This window comes from Giraffa tippelskirchi, chromosome 4 (assembly GCF_054371585.1).
Source record: "Giraffa tippelskirchi isolate mGirTip1 chromosome 4, T2T-mGirTip1v1.2.pri, whole genome shotgun sequence".
NCBI classification, from domain to species: domain Eukaryota; kingdom Metazoa; phylum Chordata; class Mammalia; order Artiodactyla; family Giraffidae; genus Giraffa; species Giraffa tippelskirchi.
Genome location: NC_137278.1, coordinates 182,671,921 through 182,687,182, shown reverse-complemented (window position 1 = coordinate 182,687,182; position 15,262 = coordinate 182,671,921). Strand labels below are relative to the sequence as shown.

Sequence of the window (15,262 nt, the reverse complement as noted above, 5' to 3'; positions counted from 1 at the left end):
TTTAGGGGGTTCTAAGACCTGTTATGAACTGAGCCATGGTTTGTTTTGAGGAATAAAGGAGGTAGAGGATCTGAGGGAACCATTAATAAGCCCAGCTGCCATTTCACATGCAAGTAGGAGCAGGTTCACAGCACACGCCTCTCAGGGAGGGGAGGGAAAATGTCACGGATTGTACTGGGAAGGTGTCGGAACATTTTGTGCAAATGTGGATATTTGGATGAAATGCCTTTAAGGCCCCAAGATAGCACCATGGGCTGTAAATACACGAGAAAGAAAGAAGACGGAAGAGGAGTGTGCTTCTCCATGGCGAATATACAGGCTATATGCAACTTGGATGGTCCAGGGGTCAGTGAGATAAAAATGTTAGCTAATGACCTTAAAAGCAAACAACAGCATCACAGAGACGCTACAACCCTGGAAGCTAATTCACTCTGGATTTGACTTTCATTCTGCTGCTGCTACTGTTGCTTCTGGAATGATTGAACGAGACTGAGTTAATGAATTCTGTTTTACAGCCTTGAGGAGGTCTGATACACTTGTAAAAACCTCTGGTACTAATGCAAAACAGAACTCCTATGGATATTCTAAATATTAATTGGATGTGTTCCATTAGTATGGAGAGTTTCAGGGTGTGTGTTTTCATAGGTTGATTAGGAGATGACTTATGCTGTCATGTGAGGGAAATGGTTGTCAGCATCTCCCCCGGATCTTAGAAAGCTCCTATTAATCACTTGCGTTGATGTTACCCACTGGTGTTCAGTCAGGAAGGATCTGCAAAAGGTTAATCTTTTATAGTTTCTTGGGATTTGGAGGGCAACATTCCGAAAACCTAGTTTTAATTTTGATAAATGAATTTAGCAAGTAGTTAATCCCCTAAAAGGACCGAGATTTACAAGTCAGTCAAGAGATGATGCTGGCAATTTATCATACACATGGGATACTCCAATCACAAAATAAGCCCTTTGACACATCGACTGAGAAGTGATCGAATGCCGCAGATGGAAATAAATTTATGACCAGGATGTGCCCCTTCTTTCCTCCCTTCATCAGGAGATGTTTTTTGGCAAGCTCACCTGTGCATTGGTCACGCCTCTGTTTTGACCTCTCCCAACGCTTGGTGTATTACTTAAAATAACAAAGGATGGGGGGAGGGGAAGTTTCACTCAATCTTGCCATCAGTCATAATCCTTCCTCTCCTGAACAATTTATCCTGTGAACACAATGACTTCTGTAACTGGCCAAGTTTTCTGTATCCCTTTGACTTCAACGACATGTAAGGAGAAATTTTACCCTTCCTGGAAACAGTAGATGAAGATACAGTATGGATTGCAGTATGCTTCTCCCCTAAAGGTTGTTCTTTTTGCATTTTGACTTTCCTGTCTCTCAGCTATTTTATCAAAAACCGTATTGTGTATATTTGTGGTAGGTTAGAGGAGGAAGCAGAGAAGGCAATGGCACCCCACTCCAGTACTCTTGCTTGGAAAATCCCATGGACGGAGGAGCCTGATAGGCTACAGTCCATGGGGTCGCTAAGAGTCGGACACGACTGAGCAACTTCACTTTCACTTTTCCCTTTCATGCACTGGAGAAGGAAATGGCAACCCACTCCAGTATTCTTGCCTGGAGAATCCTAGGGACGGCGGAGCCTGGTGAGCTGCCGTCTATGGGGTCGCACAGAGTCGGACACGACTGAAGCGACTTAGCAGCAGAGGAGGAAGGGCATGTGACTTTTTTTCTGGTTATAATAAATTGTTTTTTTCAAATTAAAGCATTTCTGAGAGCATACATTTCATTTTAGTTTCTAGAGTTATTTTTGCCACAGGTTTCCCTTTCATTCCACAAATACTTGCTTAAATGAATTGTTCTCTTTATCATTCTTACTGAGCTTCCCTGGAAGCTCAGCAGGTAAAGAATCCGCCTGCAACGCAGGACACCCCAGTTTGATTCCTGGGTCGGAAAGATCCCCTGGAGAAGGGATAGGCTACCCACTCCAGTATTCTTGGGTTTCTCTGTTGGCTCAGATGGTAAAGAATCCACCTGCAGTGCGGGAGACCTGGGTTCGATCCTTGGGTTGGAAAGATCCCCTGGAGGAGGGCTTGACAACCCACTCCAGTATTCTTGCCTGGAGAATCCCCATGGATAAAAGAGTCTGGCGGGCTACAGTTCATAGGGTCCCAAAGAGTCGGACAGGACAGAACAATTAAGCACATCATTATTACTGCCCCCTAAAGGCATTCTTCTAAACTGCAGATCTGATCAGTTGAACATTTTTGCTCCTAAAAACCCTCACTCTTTCATGGCTTCTAATTGTTGCTAAGACAAGGACCACATTCCATAATTGGTTTAAAATGTCTTAACTGGTTTAACTTTTTTTCTTTCATTTTATCCCACTCAATGCCACCTGTCAGTCTATGTTTCAGACATCTTAAACAACTTGTGGTTTCCAGCTGTAATTAACGCCCCCAGTCAGTTGAATTTGTGTTAAACAAAAGAGAGATTATCCCAGGAGGGCCTGGCTCAATCAGGTGTGCCCTTAAAAGAAATTAGATTTGAAGCCTGAGAGAGCGATCTCCTGCTGGCTTTGAAAAGTTGTAGGAATGCCATGTAGCTAGGACCAGAGGGCAGCCTCTAGAAGCTGAGAATGACCGCGAGCCAGCACTTAGAAAGAATACTGAGAACTCAGTGCTATAACCACAGGAACTGAATTCTGCCAACAATCAGAATGTGCATGGAGGAGGACTCAGTGAAAACACAGCTCTTGTCACACTTTGCTTTTTGGCCTGGCAAGACTCTGAGCAGAGGACCCAGTTGGCCTCTGACCAGTTTCTTGACCCAAAACTGTGAAATAATAAACTTGTTTTAAGCTTCTGTGGGGTTTTTCTTTTTGTAATTTATTATATAGTATAAGGAAATCAAAACTAATACAGAAGTAGAGAGAAAAGATGGAAGGAAGGAGGGAGGGATGGATATTTGGTCATAATTTCCACTCCCTTGCTCTTCTAAGGCGGGAAAGACATACTTAGCTACAATTCATAAACTTTGAGAAGGCTAATAAAAAAGAACTTCATGAAGTCATGTATGGTTTTTAAACCTCTAGATTATGTTTCATGAATGCTTTACCAAATTTACTAAAGTGTAAGCCAGTGTCACCTTTATTTTGGCTTATTTCCTTTAAAGTTGAGAGACATGAAAATCTTAGGATCTTAAGAGTTTACTGATCTCTTTCTATTTTGATTAGCTTTTTTAGATTTTTACTTTCTTATTAGGCCTTTTGAGCTTCCCTGGTAGCTTAGATGGTAAAAGAATCCGCCTGCAATGCGGGAGACCTGGGTTCAATCCCTGGGTTGGGAAGATCCCCTGGAGGAGAGAAGGCATGGTGACCCACTCCAATATTCTTGCCTGGAAGATCCCCACGGACACTGGAGCCTGGTGGGCTGCAGTCCATAGGGTTGCAAAGTGTCAGACAGGACTGAGCGACTAAGCACAGCCCACATTAGGCTTATAGCATTCTACATTTGACCTAAAATCTTTAATTTGCATATTGTATCATATGTAAAACAGTATGTGTCCAGTTTTATAAATATAAAGAAGTATTCATATATCAGTTCAGTTTCTCAGTCATGTCTAACTCTTTGTGACCCCATGGACTGCAGCACGCCAGGCTTCCCTGTCCATCACCAACTCCCGGAGCTTGCTTAAACTCACGTCCACTGAGTTGGTGATGCCATCCAACCATCTCATCCTCTGTCGTCTCTTTCTCCTCCTGCCTTCAAGCTTTCCCAGCATCAGGGTCTTTTCCAATGAGTCAGTTCTTTGTATCAGGAGGCCAAAGTATTGGAATACATATATTTATAAACATCACCCAATTAAAAAAAAAAGATCATTACCACGACACCTGTGGCTCTTGAATTGCTCATTCCAAGTTTCATCTTCATCTCTCCACTCCATATACTTTTTTAAAGCATAAATTTCCCCACAAGGAGAACTTTGTTGATGACAGTATTTTCCTCCCCAAAGATCAAAGCCACCAAATGAAGTGAACATAACCTCAAAAGTTTTTGGTCTCTATAATAAAACAAAAGATAGAGCTTAGATCTGGATCATTTGGGCCATTCCTCTTATCTCCTCCCACTTCAAAAATCTTGCATCTGTGAATACCCAGCATTCTTCTATTTTTTTAAGATTTATTTTTTTTTGATGTGGGCCATTTTTAAAGTCTTTATTGAATTTGTTACACTATTGTTTATGTTTTGGTTTTTTGGCTCTGAGGCATGTGGGATTTTAGCTCCCAGACAAGGGATGGAACCTGTCCCCCCTGTATTGGAAGGGGAAGTCTTAACCACTGGATAGCCAGAGAAGTCTGCTAGCATTCTTTTAGATCTACATTGGGCTCAACACATTTAAGCCTTAGCACGATCTGTAGTTTTAGCCTTTTTCCAGAAAAGCAGCTTAGTTTGCTTACCATAGCCACTCTGATTCCTGTTATAAGGCTGCTTTCCCCAGGCATGCAGAGGATCTTTGCCCTTCTTTGCCCTTCTTGTACTGTGTCATTTTGTGAGATTGGTGTAGCCACACTTCTTACAGAAAGTCCAGTGAATTTCAAAAATGCTCACCATGTTCACAAGAGAGCTATTGGCATAGAAAGAAAAACATTTCATAGATTTTATGCATTTAATATTGGAAGGACTGAAGCTGAAGCTGAAACTCCAATAATTTGGCCACCTGATGTAAAGAGCTGACTCATTGGAAAAGACTCTGATTCTGGGAAAGATTGAAGGCAGGAGGAGAAGGGGGCAACGGAAGATGAGATGGCTGGATGGCATCACCAACTCAATGGACACGAGTTTGAGCAATCTCCGGGAGATGGTGAAGGACAGGGAAGCCTGATGTGCTGCAGTCCATGGGGTTGCAAAGAGTCTGACGTGACTTGGCAACTGAACAATAGCAGTAATGTTTTGCTTATCCTCTTGGTATCCTTATTTAACCTTGTCTGTTTTAAATCTTTTCTGCAAATGGTTTTATTATATATCTTTTTTGCCTTCACTAATTTAAAGATATTTAAAGATATTCTCTTTATTTTTTCCTAAAAGTTTTAAAGTTTTGTTGTTAACATTTAAATTATTTTCTATATGCTTACCAATTTTCCTTGTACCATTTAATGAATGACCCACCCTTTCCCCAGTGATCTATAAGGTCAGATCTGAAATAAATTAGGTTTTCATAAATGCCTGATTTCTATTCTATTCTATTGATTTGTTTTTCTATTTCCACACCAATGCCATACTCTCTTAATTATTTTAATTTCTATTCAAACTTTTCCTATGTGTTAAAGCACCTGGTTCTTCCTTTTCAGGAGTCTCTGGGCTATTCTTAGCTGTTGACATTTACATATGATTTTCCCCCAACATTTTATTATGAAAAGTTCCAAAAATGAAAAGAAGTTGAAAGAGCTTTATAGCAAACAAATACTCATAAACACACTGCTTCAGTTCAGTTCAGTTCAGTCACTCAGTCATGTCTAACTCTTTGCGACCCCAGGGACTACATACAGCATGCCAGGGCTCCCTTTCCATCACCAACTCCTGGAGTCTACTCAAACTCATGTCCATTGATGCCATCCAACCATCTCATCCTCTGTCATCCCCTTTTCCTCCCACCTTCAATCTTTCCCAGCATCAAGGTCTTTCCCAGTGAGTCAGTTCTTTGCATTAGGTGGCCAAAGTATTGGAGTTTCAGCTTCAGCATCAGTCCTTCCAGTGAATATTCAGGACTGATTTCCTTTAGGATGGACTGATTGGATCTCCTTGCAGTTCAAGGGACTATACACTGCTTAGATTCTATAATAACCTTTTGCTATATCGCTTTGTTAAATAACTATTCATCTCTCTAACTACCCATCAATCTACATATGATTAAAAATTAGCTTTTAATGTTACATAAAACCTATTGAACTATGATTAGAATGAAATTGAAGATACAGAATAAGTTAAGGATAACTGATATGGTTACGGTATATTTATGTTCATTTATCCCATGAACATGGTATAGCTCTCATTTATTTAAGTCATCTTTCATGTAAAGTATTATATTTTTCTTCTTGGAGATTGTGCAAAGATTTTGTTAAATTTATTTATACAACTTTTTTTAACTGTTGATTTTTAAGTGATATCTTTTAAAGTTATATATTGTAAATGTTTATTCCTGGTGTGTAAAAGTACAATTGACTTTTTAATATGGTTTTAACAACTAATAATCCTATATCCAGCTACCTTGTTAAAATCTCTTAATAGTTCTAGCAGTTTAGCTATATAGTTTTTTTGAGTTTTTCTATGTATACAAGTGTTGGGCTTCCCAAGTGGCTCAGGGTAAAAGATCTCCTAACAGCATCTGGGTTCTGAAGATCCCCTGGAGAAGGAAATGGCAACCCATGCAGTATTCTTGCCTGGAGAAGTCCATGGACAGAGGAGCCTGGCAGGTTATAGTCCATGGGGTTGCAAAAGAGTCAGACATGACTTAGCAACAAAACAACAACAGCAACAACCAATGTACTTATATACATTGGCCAGCAGATACTGGCTGTTGATTTTCCCTGTTCAGTTCTCATGTTTTTTACATCTTTTCTCTTTATTCTTTTACTGGTTCAGATAGCCTGTGTAATGTGAATAGAAATGGTGATATCAGGAATTTTGTTTTTTTTCTAATTTTAAAGTTAATGCTTTACAATTTTCATTATTGTGTTCATGTTTGCTGTGGGTTTTATTTGGGGGTGGGATAACTGTTTTTGTTTGTTAGCAAATTTGAAATTTATTTATTTAAAAAAAACTTTACGGAGGATGTGAATCTTTAATTAACTTATTTTTGCTTGTTCTGGGTCTTTGTTGTTGCATGTGAGGTTTTCTCTAGTTGGGCGAGCAGGGGCTACTTTTCGCTGTGGTGTGAGTTTCTTGTTGTGGTGGCTTCTCTTTAGTTGTGGAGCAGTTGGAACACATGGGTTCAGTAGCTGTGGCACATGGCCTTAGTTGCCCTGTGGCATGAGGAATTTTCCCAGATCAGGGATTGAACCCAGGTCCCTTGCATTGTCAGGCAGATTCTTAACAACTAGATCATGAGAGAAGTCTTGAAATTTATTTTTGAAGCAAATTATGGCTTGACATGCAGTTCTGAATGTCTTGGGATTTGAAGCAATGATTTGAACCTGTAAGAATTACTTTTTAATGAGGATAAAACTTCTCAAGGGAAGATCTCTCTCATACTTTTATTTTTAACCACTCCATAAGCACCTACTTCCCACTGCCATCTTTGCCCTAAGCTTAATATTGCATGAACAGTCAATACACACCCATTGAATAATGCCAAGGGTTTATATGCTTCTAGTCTTCGGATTTGATGGTTCATTTTGCATAAAAAACTTTTGCCAATTTGTGTTATCTTTGTTCATTTTACGCCGATATGCGTGTTGCTTGAGTCAAAACTGTAGTTGTCCTTTTGTTTGTCTTTATCTCGCGCAGACCAAAGATGGAGACAAAAAAGGAAGCCGGAGAATTTTTAGTTCTCTTAGGTAATTCAGAATTGCTGTTTCTTTTTTTAAAATAACTTTTTATGTTTAATATTTATTTTTATTTATTTATTTTGGCTGTGCCAAGTCTTGGTTGCAGCACATGGGATCTAGCTCCCTGACTCAGGATTAAACCCGGGCCCCCTGCATTGGAAGGCGAAGTCTTAACCAGGGAAGTCCCTATTGTTATTATTTATGTAAAACAAGGCAATCAAACTGTCAATCTTCAGAACAGTTGATACATCTAAATTTTTGCTTTCCATTTACCACTTAAGTTTCCTCCTTTTCCCCTCACTTTGTCCCTCTGTTCTTTTCCTATTATAATAGAAATAATCAGTTTATATTTTTAGATTTTGTCTTTAGTCAATAAATCTCTTTGGTATTCTTAGGATCATAGCTTTGCATTGTTTAATAGTCTCAGAATCTCTATGTGCTGTGAAGTTCAGTTTTGTGTCTGGTTGAGGAAACACTGGCTGTTTGTTTACTTCTGTGCCTGCACTGGTTGAATGTTATCTTGCACAGATAACTGCTTTTAATTCAAAGAGGCAACAGAATTTCAGACCTAATTACTACAGAAGTAATTGGTCCTTGGCAAATGGGACCTGCCAGTCTGCCCAGACTTCAAATGTCAAAGCGCCAACTGAATGCAGGGCATGTTCAGATCCTCTAATGGAAATCCATTGCCCTTCTCAGTTTGGCAGCTAAGATTTAAGCTGCCCAAATGTAAAACGGGACTCTGTAAATGGCTGTTTCATCTGAGGACTCAAGACAATAGAAGTACTGCATGCCAAGGAGGGGTGCAGGGTCACTTAAACACATTTTGGACTGTTGAGGGTCCCTTGGACAGCAAGGAGATCAAACCAGTCAATCTTAAGGGAAATCAACCCTGAATATTCATTGGAAGGACTGATGCTGAAGCTGAAGCTTCAATATTTTGGCCACCTGAGGTGAAGGGCTGAGTCACTGGCAAAGACCCTGATGCTGAGAAAGACTGCAGGCAGGAGGGGAAGGGGGCAACAGAGGATGAAATGGTTGGATGGCATCACTGACTCAATAGACATGAGTTTGAGCAAACTCTGGGAGATGCTGAAGAACAAGGAAGCCTGGGTTCTGCAATCCATGGGGTCGCAAAGAGTCAGACATGACTTAGCAACTGAATAACAACAACAGACTGATTTTGTAGATCATCTACCTTGGGTTATGGAAGAAGCTGGAGAGACTGAGAGGAGTTGGTTAGAGAGATAAGAGGATTTTTAGAAGGGGTTTTTAGTATGTTGCCCATCCTCTTTCCTCATGCACATGAAGTGGAGGGAAGGCTTCTTTGCTTTATGTCAAGCAAAATGCACTTCAAAGGAATACATTGGTTTCCTGTTGCTGGAGGAACATGGTTGACTGATGTCTGATACGTGCTTGAAGCACCTAAAAGCAAGATTCTTTCGTTCAATATTCTGCTTTGATGGTGGGACAGTGAATGACACAGGAGTCTTTTCAGTGGATCAGATGTGGGCCACGTGTGAGAGAGAAAGCTGGCCTTGAACTGCCTTGAATCCTGCCTAAGCTCTGAGGTGCAGGGAGAGCAAGAGAGCTCATCAAGAAAGGCTGTAATCATTTACAGTATCCAAGGTATGGAAAAACTTAAGTGTCCATTGGTGGATGCATGGATAAAGAAGCTGTGGCTTAAATATACAATAGGATGTTATTCAGTCATGGAAAGGAGGAAAATCTGCATTTGTGACAGTTTGGATGGACCTTGAGGGTATTATGCTAAGGGACATAAGCCAGACAGGAAAGACAAATAATGTATGATCTGGCTTGTATGGGGAATCTAAACAAACAAACAAGAAAAAAACTTCTTAGAAAAAGAGAACAGATTTACATTTAGCAGAGGCAGGGCTGGGAAAAGGAATTGGATGAAGGTAAAAAGACACAAACTTCTAGTTACAAGGTAAACCAGTTCTGTGGCTATAATGTATTGTACAACATGACAACTATAGTTAACACTGCTTTACGAATGTGTTAGTCGCTCAGTCATGTCCGACTCTTTGCGACCCCATGAACTGGAACCCACCAGGCTCCTCTGTCCATGGGATTCTCCAGGCAAGAATATTGAAGTGAGTAGCCATTTCCTTCTCCAGGGGATCTTCCCGACCCAGGGATTGAACCCAGGTCTCACACATTGCAGGCAGATTCTTTACCGTCTGAGCCACCAGGCAAGCCCCAACACTGCTTTATGGTATATTTGAAAGTTGTTAACAGAATAGATCCTAAGACTTCTCATCACGAGGGAAAAACATATTCATTTTTTGGCATATATATTGCTGCTGCTGCTAAGTTGCTTCAGTCGTGTCCGACTCTGTGCGACCCCATAGATAGCAGCCCACCAGGCTCCTCTTTCCCTGGGATTCTCCAGACAAGAATATTGGAGTGGGTTGCCATTTCCTTCTCCAATGCATTCATGCATGCTAAGTTGCTTCAGGCGTGTCTGACTCTGTGCAACCCTATGGCCAGCAGCCCTCCAGGCTCCACTGTCCGCAGAATTCTCCAGGCAAGAATATTGGAGTAGGTTGCCATTTCCTTCTGAGATGATAAATGTGAAATCAACTTATTATGGTAATCGATCAAAACAAAAACAAAAACAAGATCTTCAGCTAAAAAAAACAAAGGCTGTAATTGTGCAGAGGAGGTTGGGAACTGATGGAGGACCTGTTAGCCATGAGCAAGAAGGAATCTGTTCTAGTTCTGCAGGTGAGAGTTCTCAATGATGGCAAGAGCTCCACAAAGACCCTTCACGCTTTCCACAGCAGCCAGCAGAGGGAGCCAGTGGCAGGTCATATGGTTTTAGTCAGGCAAGACTTTCTCAAGTCCTTACTTCTCTCTTCTCTCTTCTGACCCCAGCTCCACCTGTAGTCTTGCCTGGGGGAGAGGAAGCTGACTGAGAGAGGTGGAGGAAGGGGAGAAACAAGAGAGGATATTGAGAAAAGTTTGAATGTGCAGACCTCATTTGGGAGTACCAGTCCCAGTTGGGGGGGAGTAACATTCTAGCTTTGAATTATGCATTTTTGACTTAACTTTTTTATTTTTTGATGTGGGCATCTTTAAAGTCTTTATTGAGCTTGTTGCAATATTGCTTTTGTTTTCTATTTTGTTTTTTCGGCCCCAAGGCATGTGGAATCTCAGCTTCCTAACCAGGAATCAAACCGGAACCCAGTGCATTGGAAGACTGAGTCTTAGCCACTGTACCACCTAGGAAGTCCCCTTGACTTAGCTTATAATTACAAGATGAGACTCTTTGAGACAAAATGGCTTTCTTATCTGAGGATGCCTGGAAAAATGAATTTCATCTTCCCAGGATTTCTTTCAGGAGCTGCTGCTGCTGCTAAGTCGCTTCAGTCGTGTCCTACTCTGTGTGACCCCACAGACGGCAGCCCACCAGGCTCCGCGTCCCTGGGATTCTCCAGGCAAGAACACTGGAGTGGGTTGCCATTTCCTTCTCCAATGCATGAAAGGGAAAAGTGGAAGTGAAGTCGCTCAGTCGTGTCCGACTCTTAGCGACCCCATGGACTGTAGCCTACCAGGCTCCTCCGTCCATGGGATTTTCCAGGCAAGAGTACTGGAGTGGAGTGCCATTGCAGCAGATGAAGCATTAACCCTATGGAATGAACCAAACTTGAAGGCAGTGGTGAAGAAAATAGTGGCTTTATTAATTGAGTCCTACTAGTTTTACGTGTTCACATTTTAAGAGAGGAAGCTTTTATTTTTCCTCCAGGCAGTTCCATGACTCTTTATTCTAAAAATCATTGGTTCTCAGCTCAGGGAACACACTCACCATGGGTACTTTACCCTCCATCCACTAGGAGGCACCAAGAAACCTGGAGGTAGGAGCAGAGGATGTCTGAACTGAAAATCCACCCAACTGATTACTTCCCTGATCAGCAGCCTGAGTTAAAAGTTTCTCCCACAGGTAGACCTCAGACTTCTCAAAATGGTTCCCCTATCATCTGGAAAGAGTTTTTGAAATTACAGATTCTTATGTTCCATCATAGACCCACTGACTCAGAATCTCTGGGGGCATTTTGAAGAGTGTTACAAATCTTTTAGGTGACTGTGGTCCATTGGGTTATTTGGCATTTGGAAGGATGGGTGAGAATGCTGGAATCTGCAATGAATTTATTGCTCTAAAAATCAAACAAACAAAAAAACCACACAAGTATTTTAGTGAAAAGAGAGAAGCTTCAAGGGTTTCTGTTATGTATTCTTTTTAAAAAACTTTATCTTTAAACATGAAGATTGCTAATTGCAACTAGATAAATGTCAGGGTGTTTATTGGGTTGGTCTTTTCCCACTATACTGGAACATTACTTCTATTATAGTGGCTTCTTAGCCATCTGGTAATTCTGTTGATGGGAGCAAAAATGGAAAACAGAGGGCACTATTAGCCCACAACTGCAAAACATAACAGTTGTCTGATTTTCCACCCATCTTGCCAGAACTAAGCCAATGACAATATTGTTTCTAACCCACATGTCTCCCTCAGGCCAATTTGGAAATGCATCTCTTGTGGCAGAACAAGTCTGTCGCTGATGGAAAAGAATCAGTAGGTTAAAAAATAAAGATCAGGTCCAGGAGTTTTGCCAGCATCAAGAATGTGCTTCATCAGTAGGACAGGGTATGGGATAATGATCATTCTAATTTTCTTTGTCTTTGGTTTGGAACTCTTTGCTATTGTTGAATAAGGACCAAATGCAATGCAATGCACTGTTTTATTAGCATTCTCTTAGCCAGTGTATTAATTATTTTTCCTGACAAATGTCTGAAAGGAGGGGTGTTGTAGCCTGATTTGTGGCTACTTCACTTTGCAAGTCATATGTTCAGGATAGCACAAATAGAAGAATGTTTTAAGTGCCAAAAATATGAAATGTTAAACTTTATTTCTGAGGGATTTTATTTTTGTTCTTGATTTAGAACCATTAGTATATTTTCTTGACAACTGAACAGCGAGGGAGATGTTTTGACTGGTGTAAATACCTATAGGCTGAAGAAGAATGCATTAATTTGTTCACTGAGTTTTAAGCACATTGTTGAGTTGAGAAATTTTAGAGAAGGCACCTTCTTTATCTAATCAGGCATTGGAGGATGGTAAGACTGGGGAATGGCATTTTATTGTTCTTGAGTCAAAGAGAAGAGCATTTCGTCTGAGAGATGAGGGAAAGAATGTGATAATTATTCTCAAATGGATGAAGAGTTATCATAGGGAAGAATTCCGTGACGCTCCAGAGGACAGAATTAGAGCTCACTCCTTCAATCCCCATATCTGGTTGGTCGAAAAGTACTGATGATGATTTTATTTTATTTCTGAATTCTGTTGGTTCATCTCTCTCCTCACTTGTAGCACCTTGGTTTAGACATATTTACTATTTCAGGAGAAAGGAACAGAGAGAGGGTAGGAGAGAGAAAGAGGAGGAAACAAATCATTTACAGGTCTCCTCTCTACTTACGTTTTCTCCTTTCTCAGATTGTTCCTCTGCCCATGGAATTCTCCAGGCAAGAACACTGGAGTGGGTAGCTATTTCCTTCTCCAGGGGATTGTCCTGGACCCAGGGATCGAATCTGGACCTCCTGCTTTGCGAGCAGATTCTTTACCATTTTAGCCACCAAGGAAGCCCAATACTTTTCCCTCTATTCTTTCTTATGTTTTCTCCTTTCTCAGATTCATCCTGTACTTCAGAGTAATTGTTCAAATCAGAAAACAAACTTATGGATAAGGGAAAAGGTATGAGAGAGGGATAAATTAGGAGTTTGGGATCAACATATACACCCTACTATATTTAAGAAAGATAACCACAAAGGAGCCTACTGTATAGCACAGGGAACTATACTTAATATTCTGTAATAACCTAAATGGGAAAAGAATTTGAATAAGAATAGATATATGTATAACTGAATCACTTTGCTGTACACCTGAAACTAACACAACATTGTAAATCAACTATACTCCAATATAAAATAAAAACTAAAAAAGAATTCTAGGATATTATATATCATATCTGCTTAAAATAAAGCTTATTAATAAAACTTCAAAAAGAAAAATGAAAGCCAATCATGTTACTTCCTTATTTAACATTCTATTTTATTATTCAATTTATTTATTTTAATTGGAGGATAATTACTTTACAATATTGTAGTAGTTTTTGCCATACATTGACATGAATCAGCCATGGGTTTACATGTGTTCCGCTTCCTGGACCCCGCACCCACCTCCCTCCCCATCCCATCCCTCCGGGTCATCCCATTGCCCCAGCCCTGAGCATTTGTCTCATGCATCGAACATGGAATGGTGTTCTGTTTCACATATGATAATATACATGTTTCAATGCTATTGTCCCAGAACGTCCCACCCTCACCTTCTCCCTCAGAGTCCATAAGACTGTTCTATGCATCTGTGTCTCTTATTCTGTCTCGCATATAGGGTTATCGTTACCATCTTTCAAATTCCATATATATGCATTAGTATACTGTATTGGTGTTTTTCTTTCTGGCTTACTTCACTCTGTATAATGGGGTCCAGTTTCATCCATCTCAATAGAACCGATTCAAATGTATTTTTTTTAATGGTTGAGTAATATTCCATTGTGTATATGTACCACAGCTTCCTTATCCATTCGTCTGCTGATGGACATCTAGGTTGCTTCCATGTCCTTCTCAGAGCACTTTGTACGTCTGTGTTGTTGTTTAGTTGCTTGGTCATGTCCGACTCTTTGGCGACTCCATGGATTGTAGCCCACCAGGCTCCTTTGTCCATGGGATTTCCCAGGCAAGAATACTGGACTGAATTGCCATTTCCTTCTCCAGGGGATCTTCCTGACCCAGGGATCAAACCCAGATCTCCTGCATTGGCAGGCAGATTCTTTACAGCTGAGACATCCGGGAAGCCCCATACAGCTCAGTGTTTATTATTCCATTGTCAGACACCCAACCCCTGCCTGTATGACATTTTGAGCTCCCTGGAGGCAGTTGTGTCTCTCTCTCCAACCCCCAAAAGAGTGTGTTTCTTCTCCGGAGCTGTGTTGAAGCTCTTTACAGGAGGATTTCATTTCAGTATGAGTTAGAACTTTAAAACAATTAGAACTGTTCAAAAATTGAAGAGGCTGCATGGTACAGAGTAGGTGATTCACAAATAAGTGGAATATTGAATGAGTTGTGAACACTTGAATCTCCTGTCACCAGGAAGTATTCAAGTTGTTTGACAGGCTCTTTCAAGCATCATAAGAAGTGCTTCATGATGAATCATTGAAAAATTTCCATCAAGTTATTGACTGTATTTCACTATATTTTGGGAAGTTATCTATCTATCTGCCTATCTTTCTATCTATCTTCCTATCACCTACCTACCTAAATGATTAAAATAATACTAAATTTTTCCACATCATAATTCTTTTTTTCCTGCTTGAAGATTTGATTAACAGTCAAGTGTGAATATTATTTAGAGTTTTTCTTTTACTTTTAGCAACTAGGGCTATTCATACCTTCTCAATTCTTTCCAACAAGTCTTTAGGATAATTCTTGCTGTTACTGATGACTAAAGTACCTACATGATAGGAATGGATTGAAAAAAAGTTAACACTTTGAAGGGAAAGGAAAAACCTCATAGTTCCTCATCAAAGTTAGAGAAAAAGAGAAGAAATTATGCAAAAAGGGAAATGCATGTTT

At 40.3% G+C, this 15,262-nt stretch overlaps 1 pseudogene; it reads right to left on the bottom strand.

Annotated features, from left to right (window-relative positions):
- Nucleotides 1-4,048: 4,048 nt before the first annotated feature.
- On the bottom strand, nucleotides 4,049-4,616 carry LOC145544589 (large ribosomal subunit protein eL42-like; annotated as a pseudogene).
- Nucleotides 4,617-15,262: the final 10,646 nt, after the last annotated feature.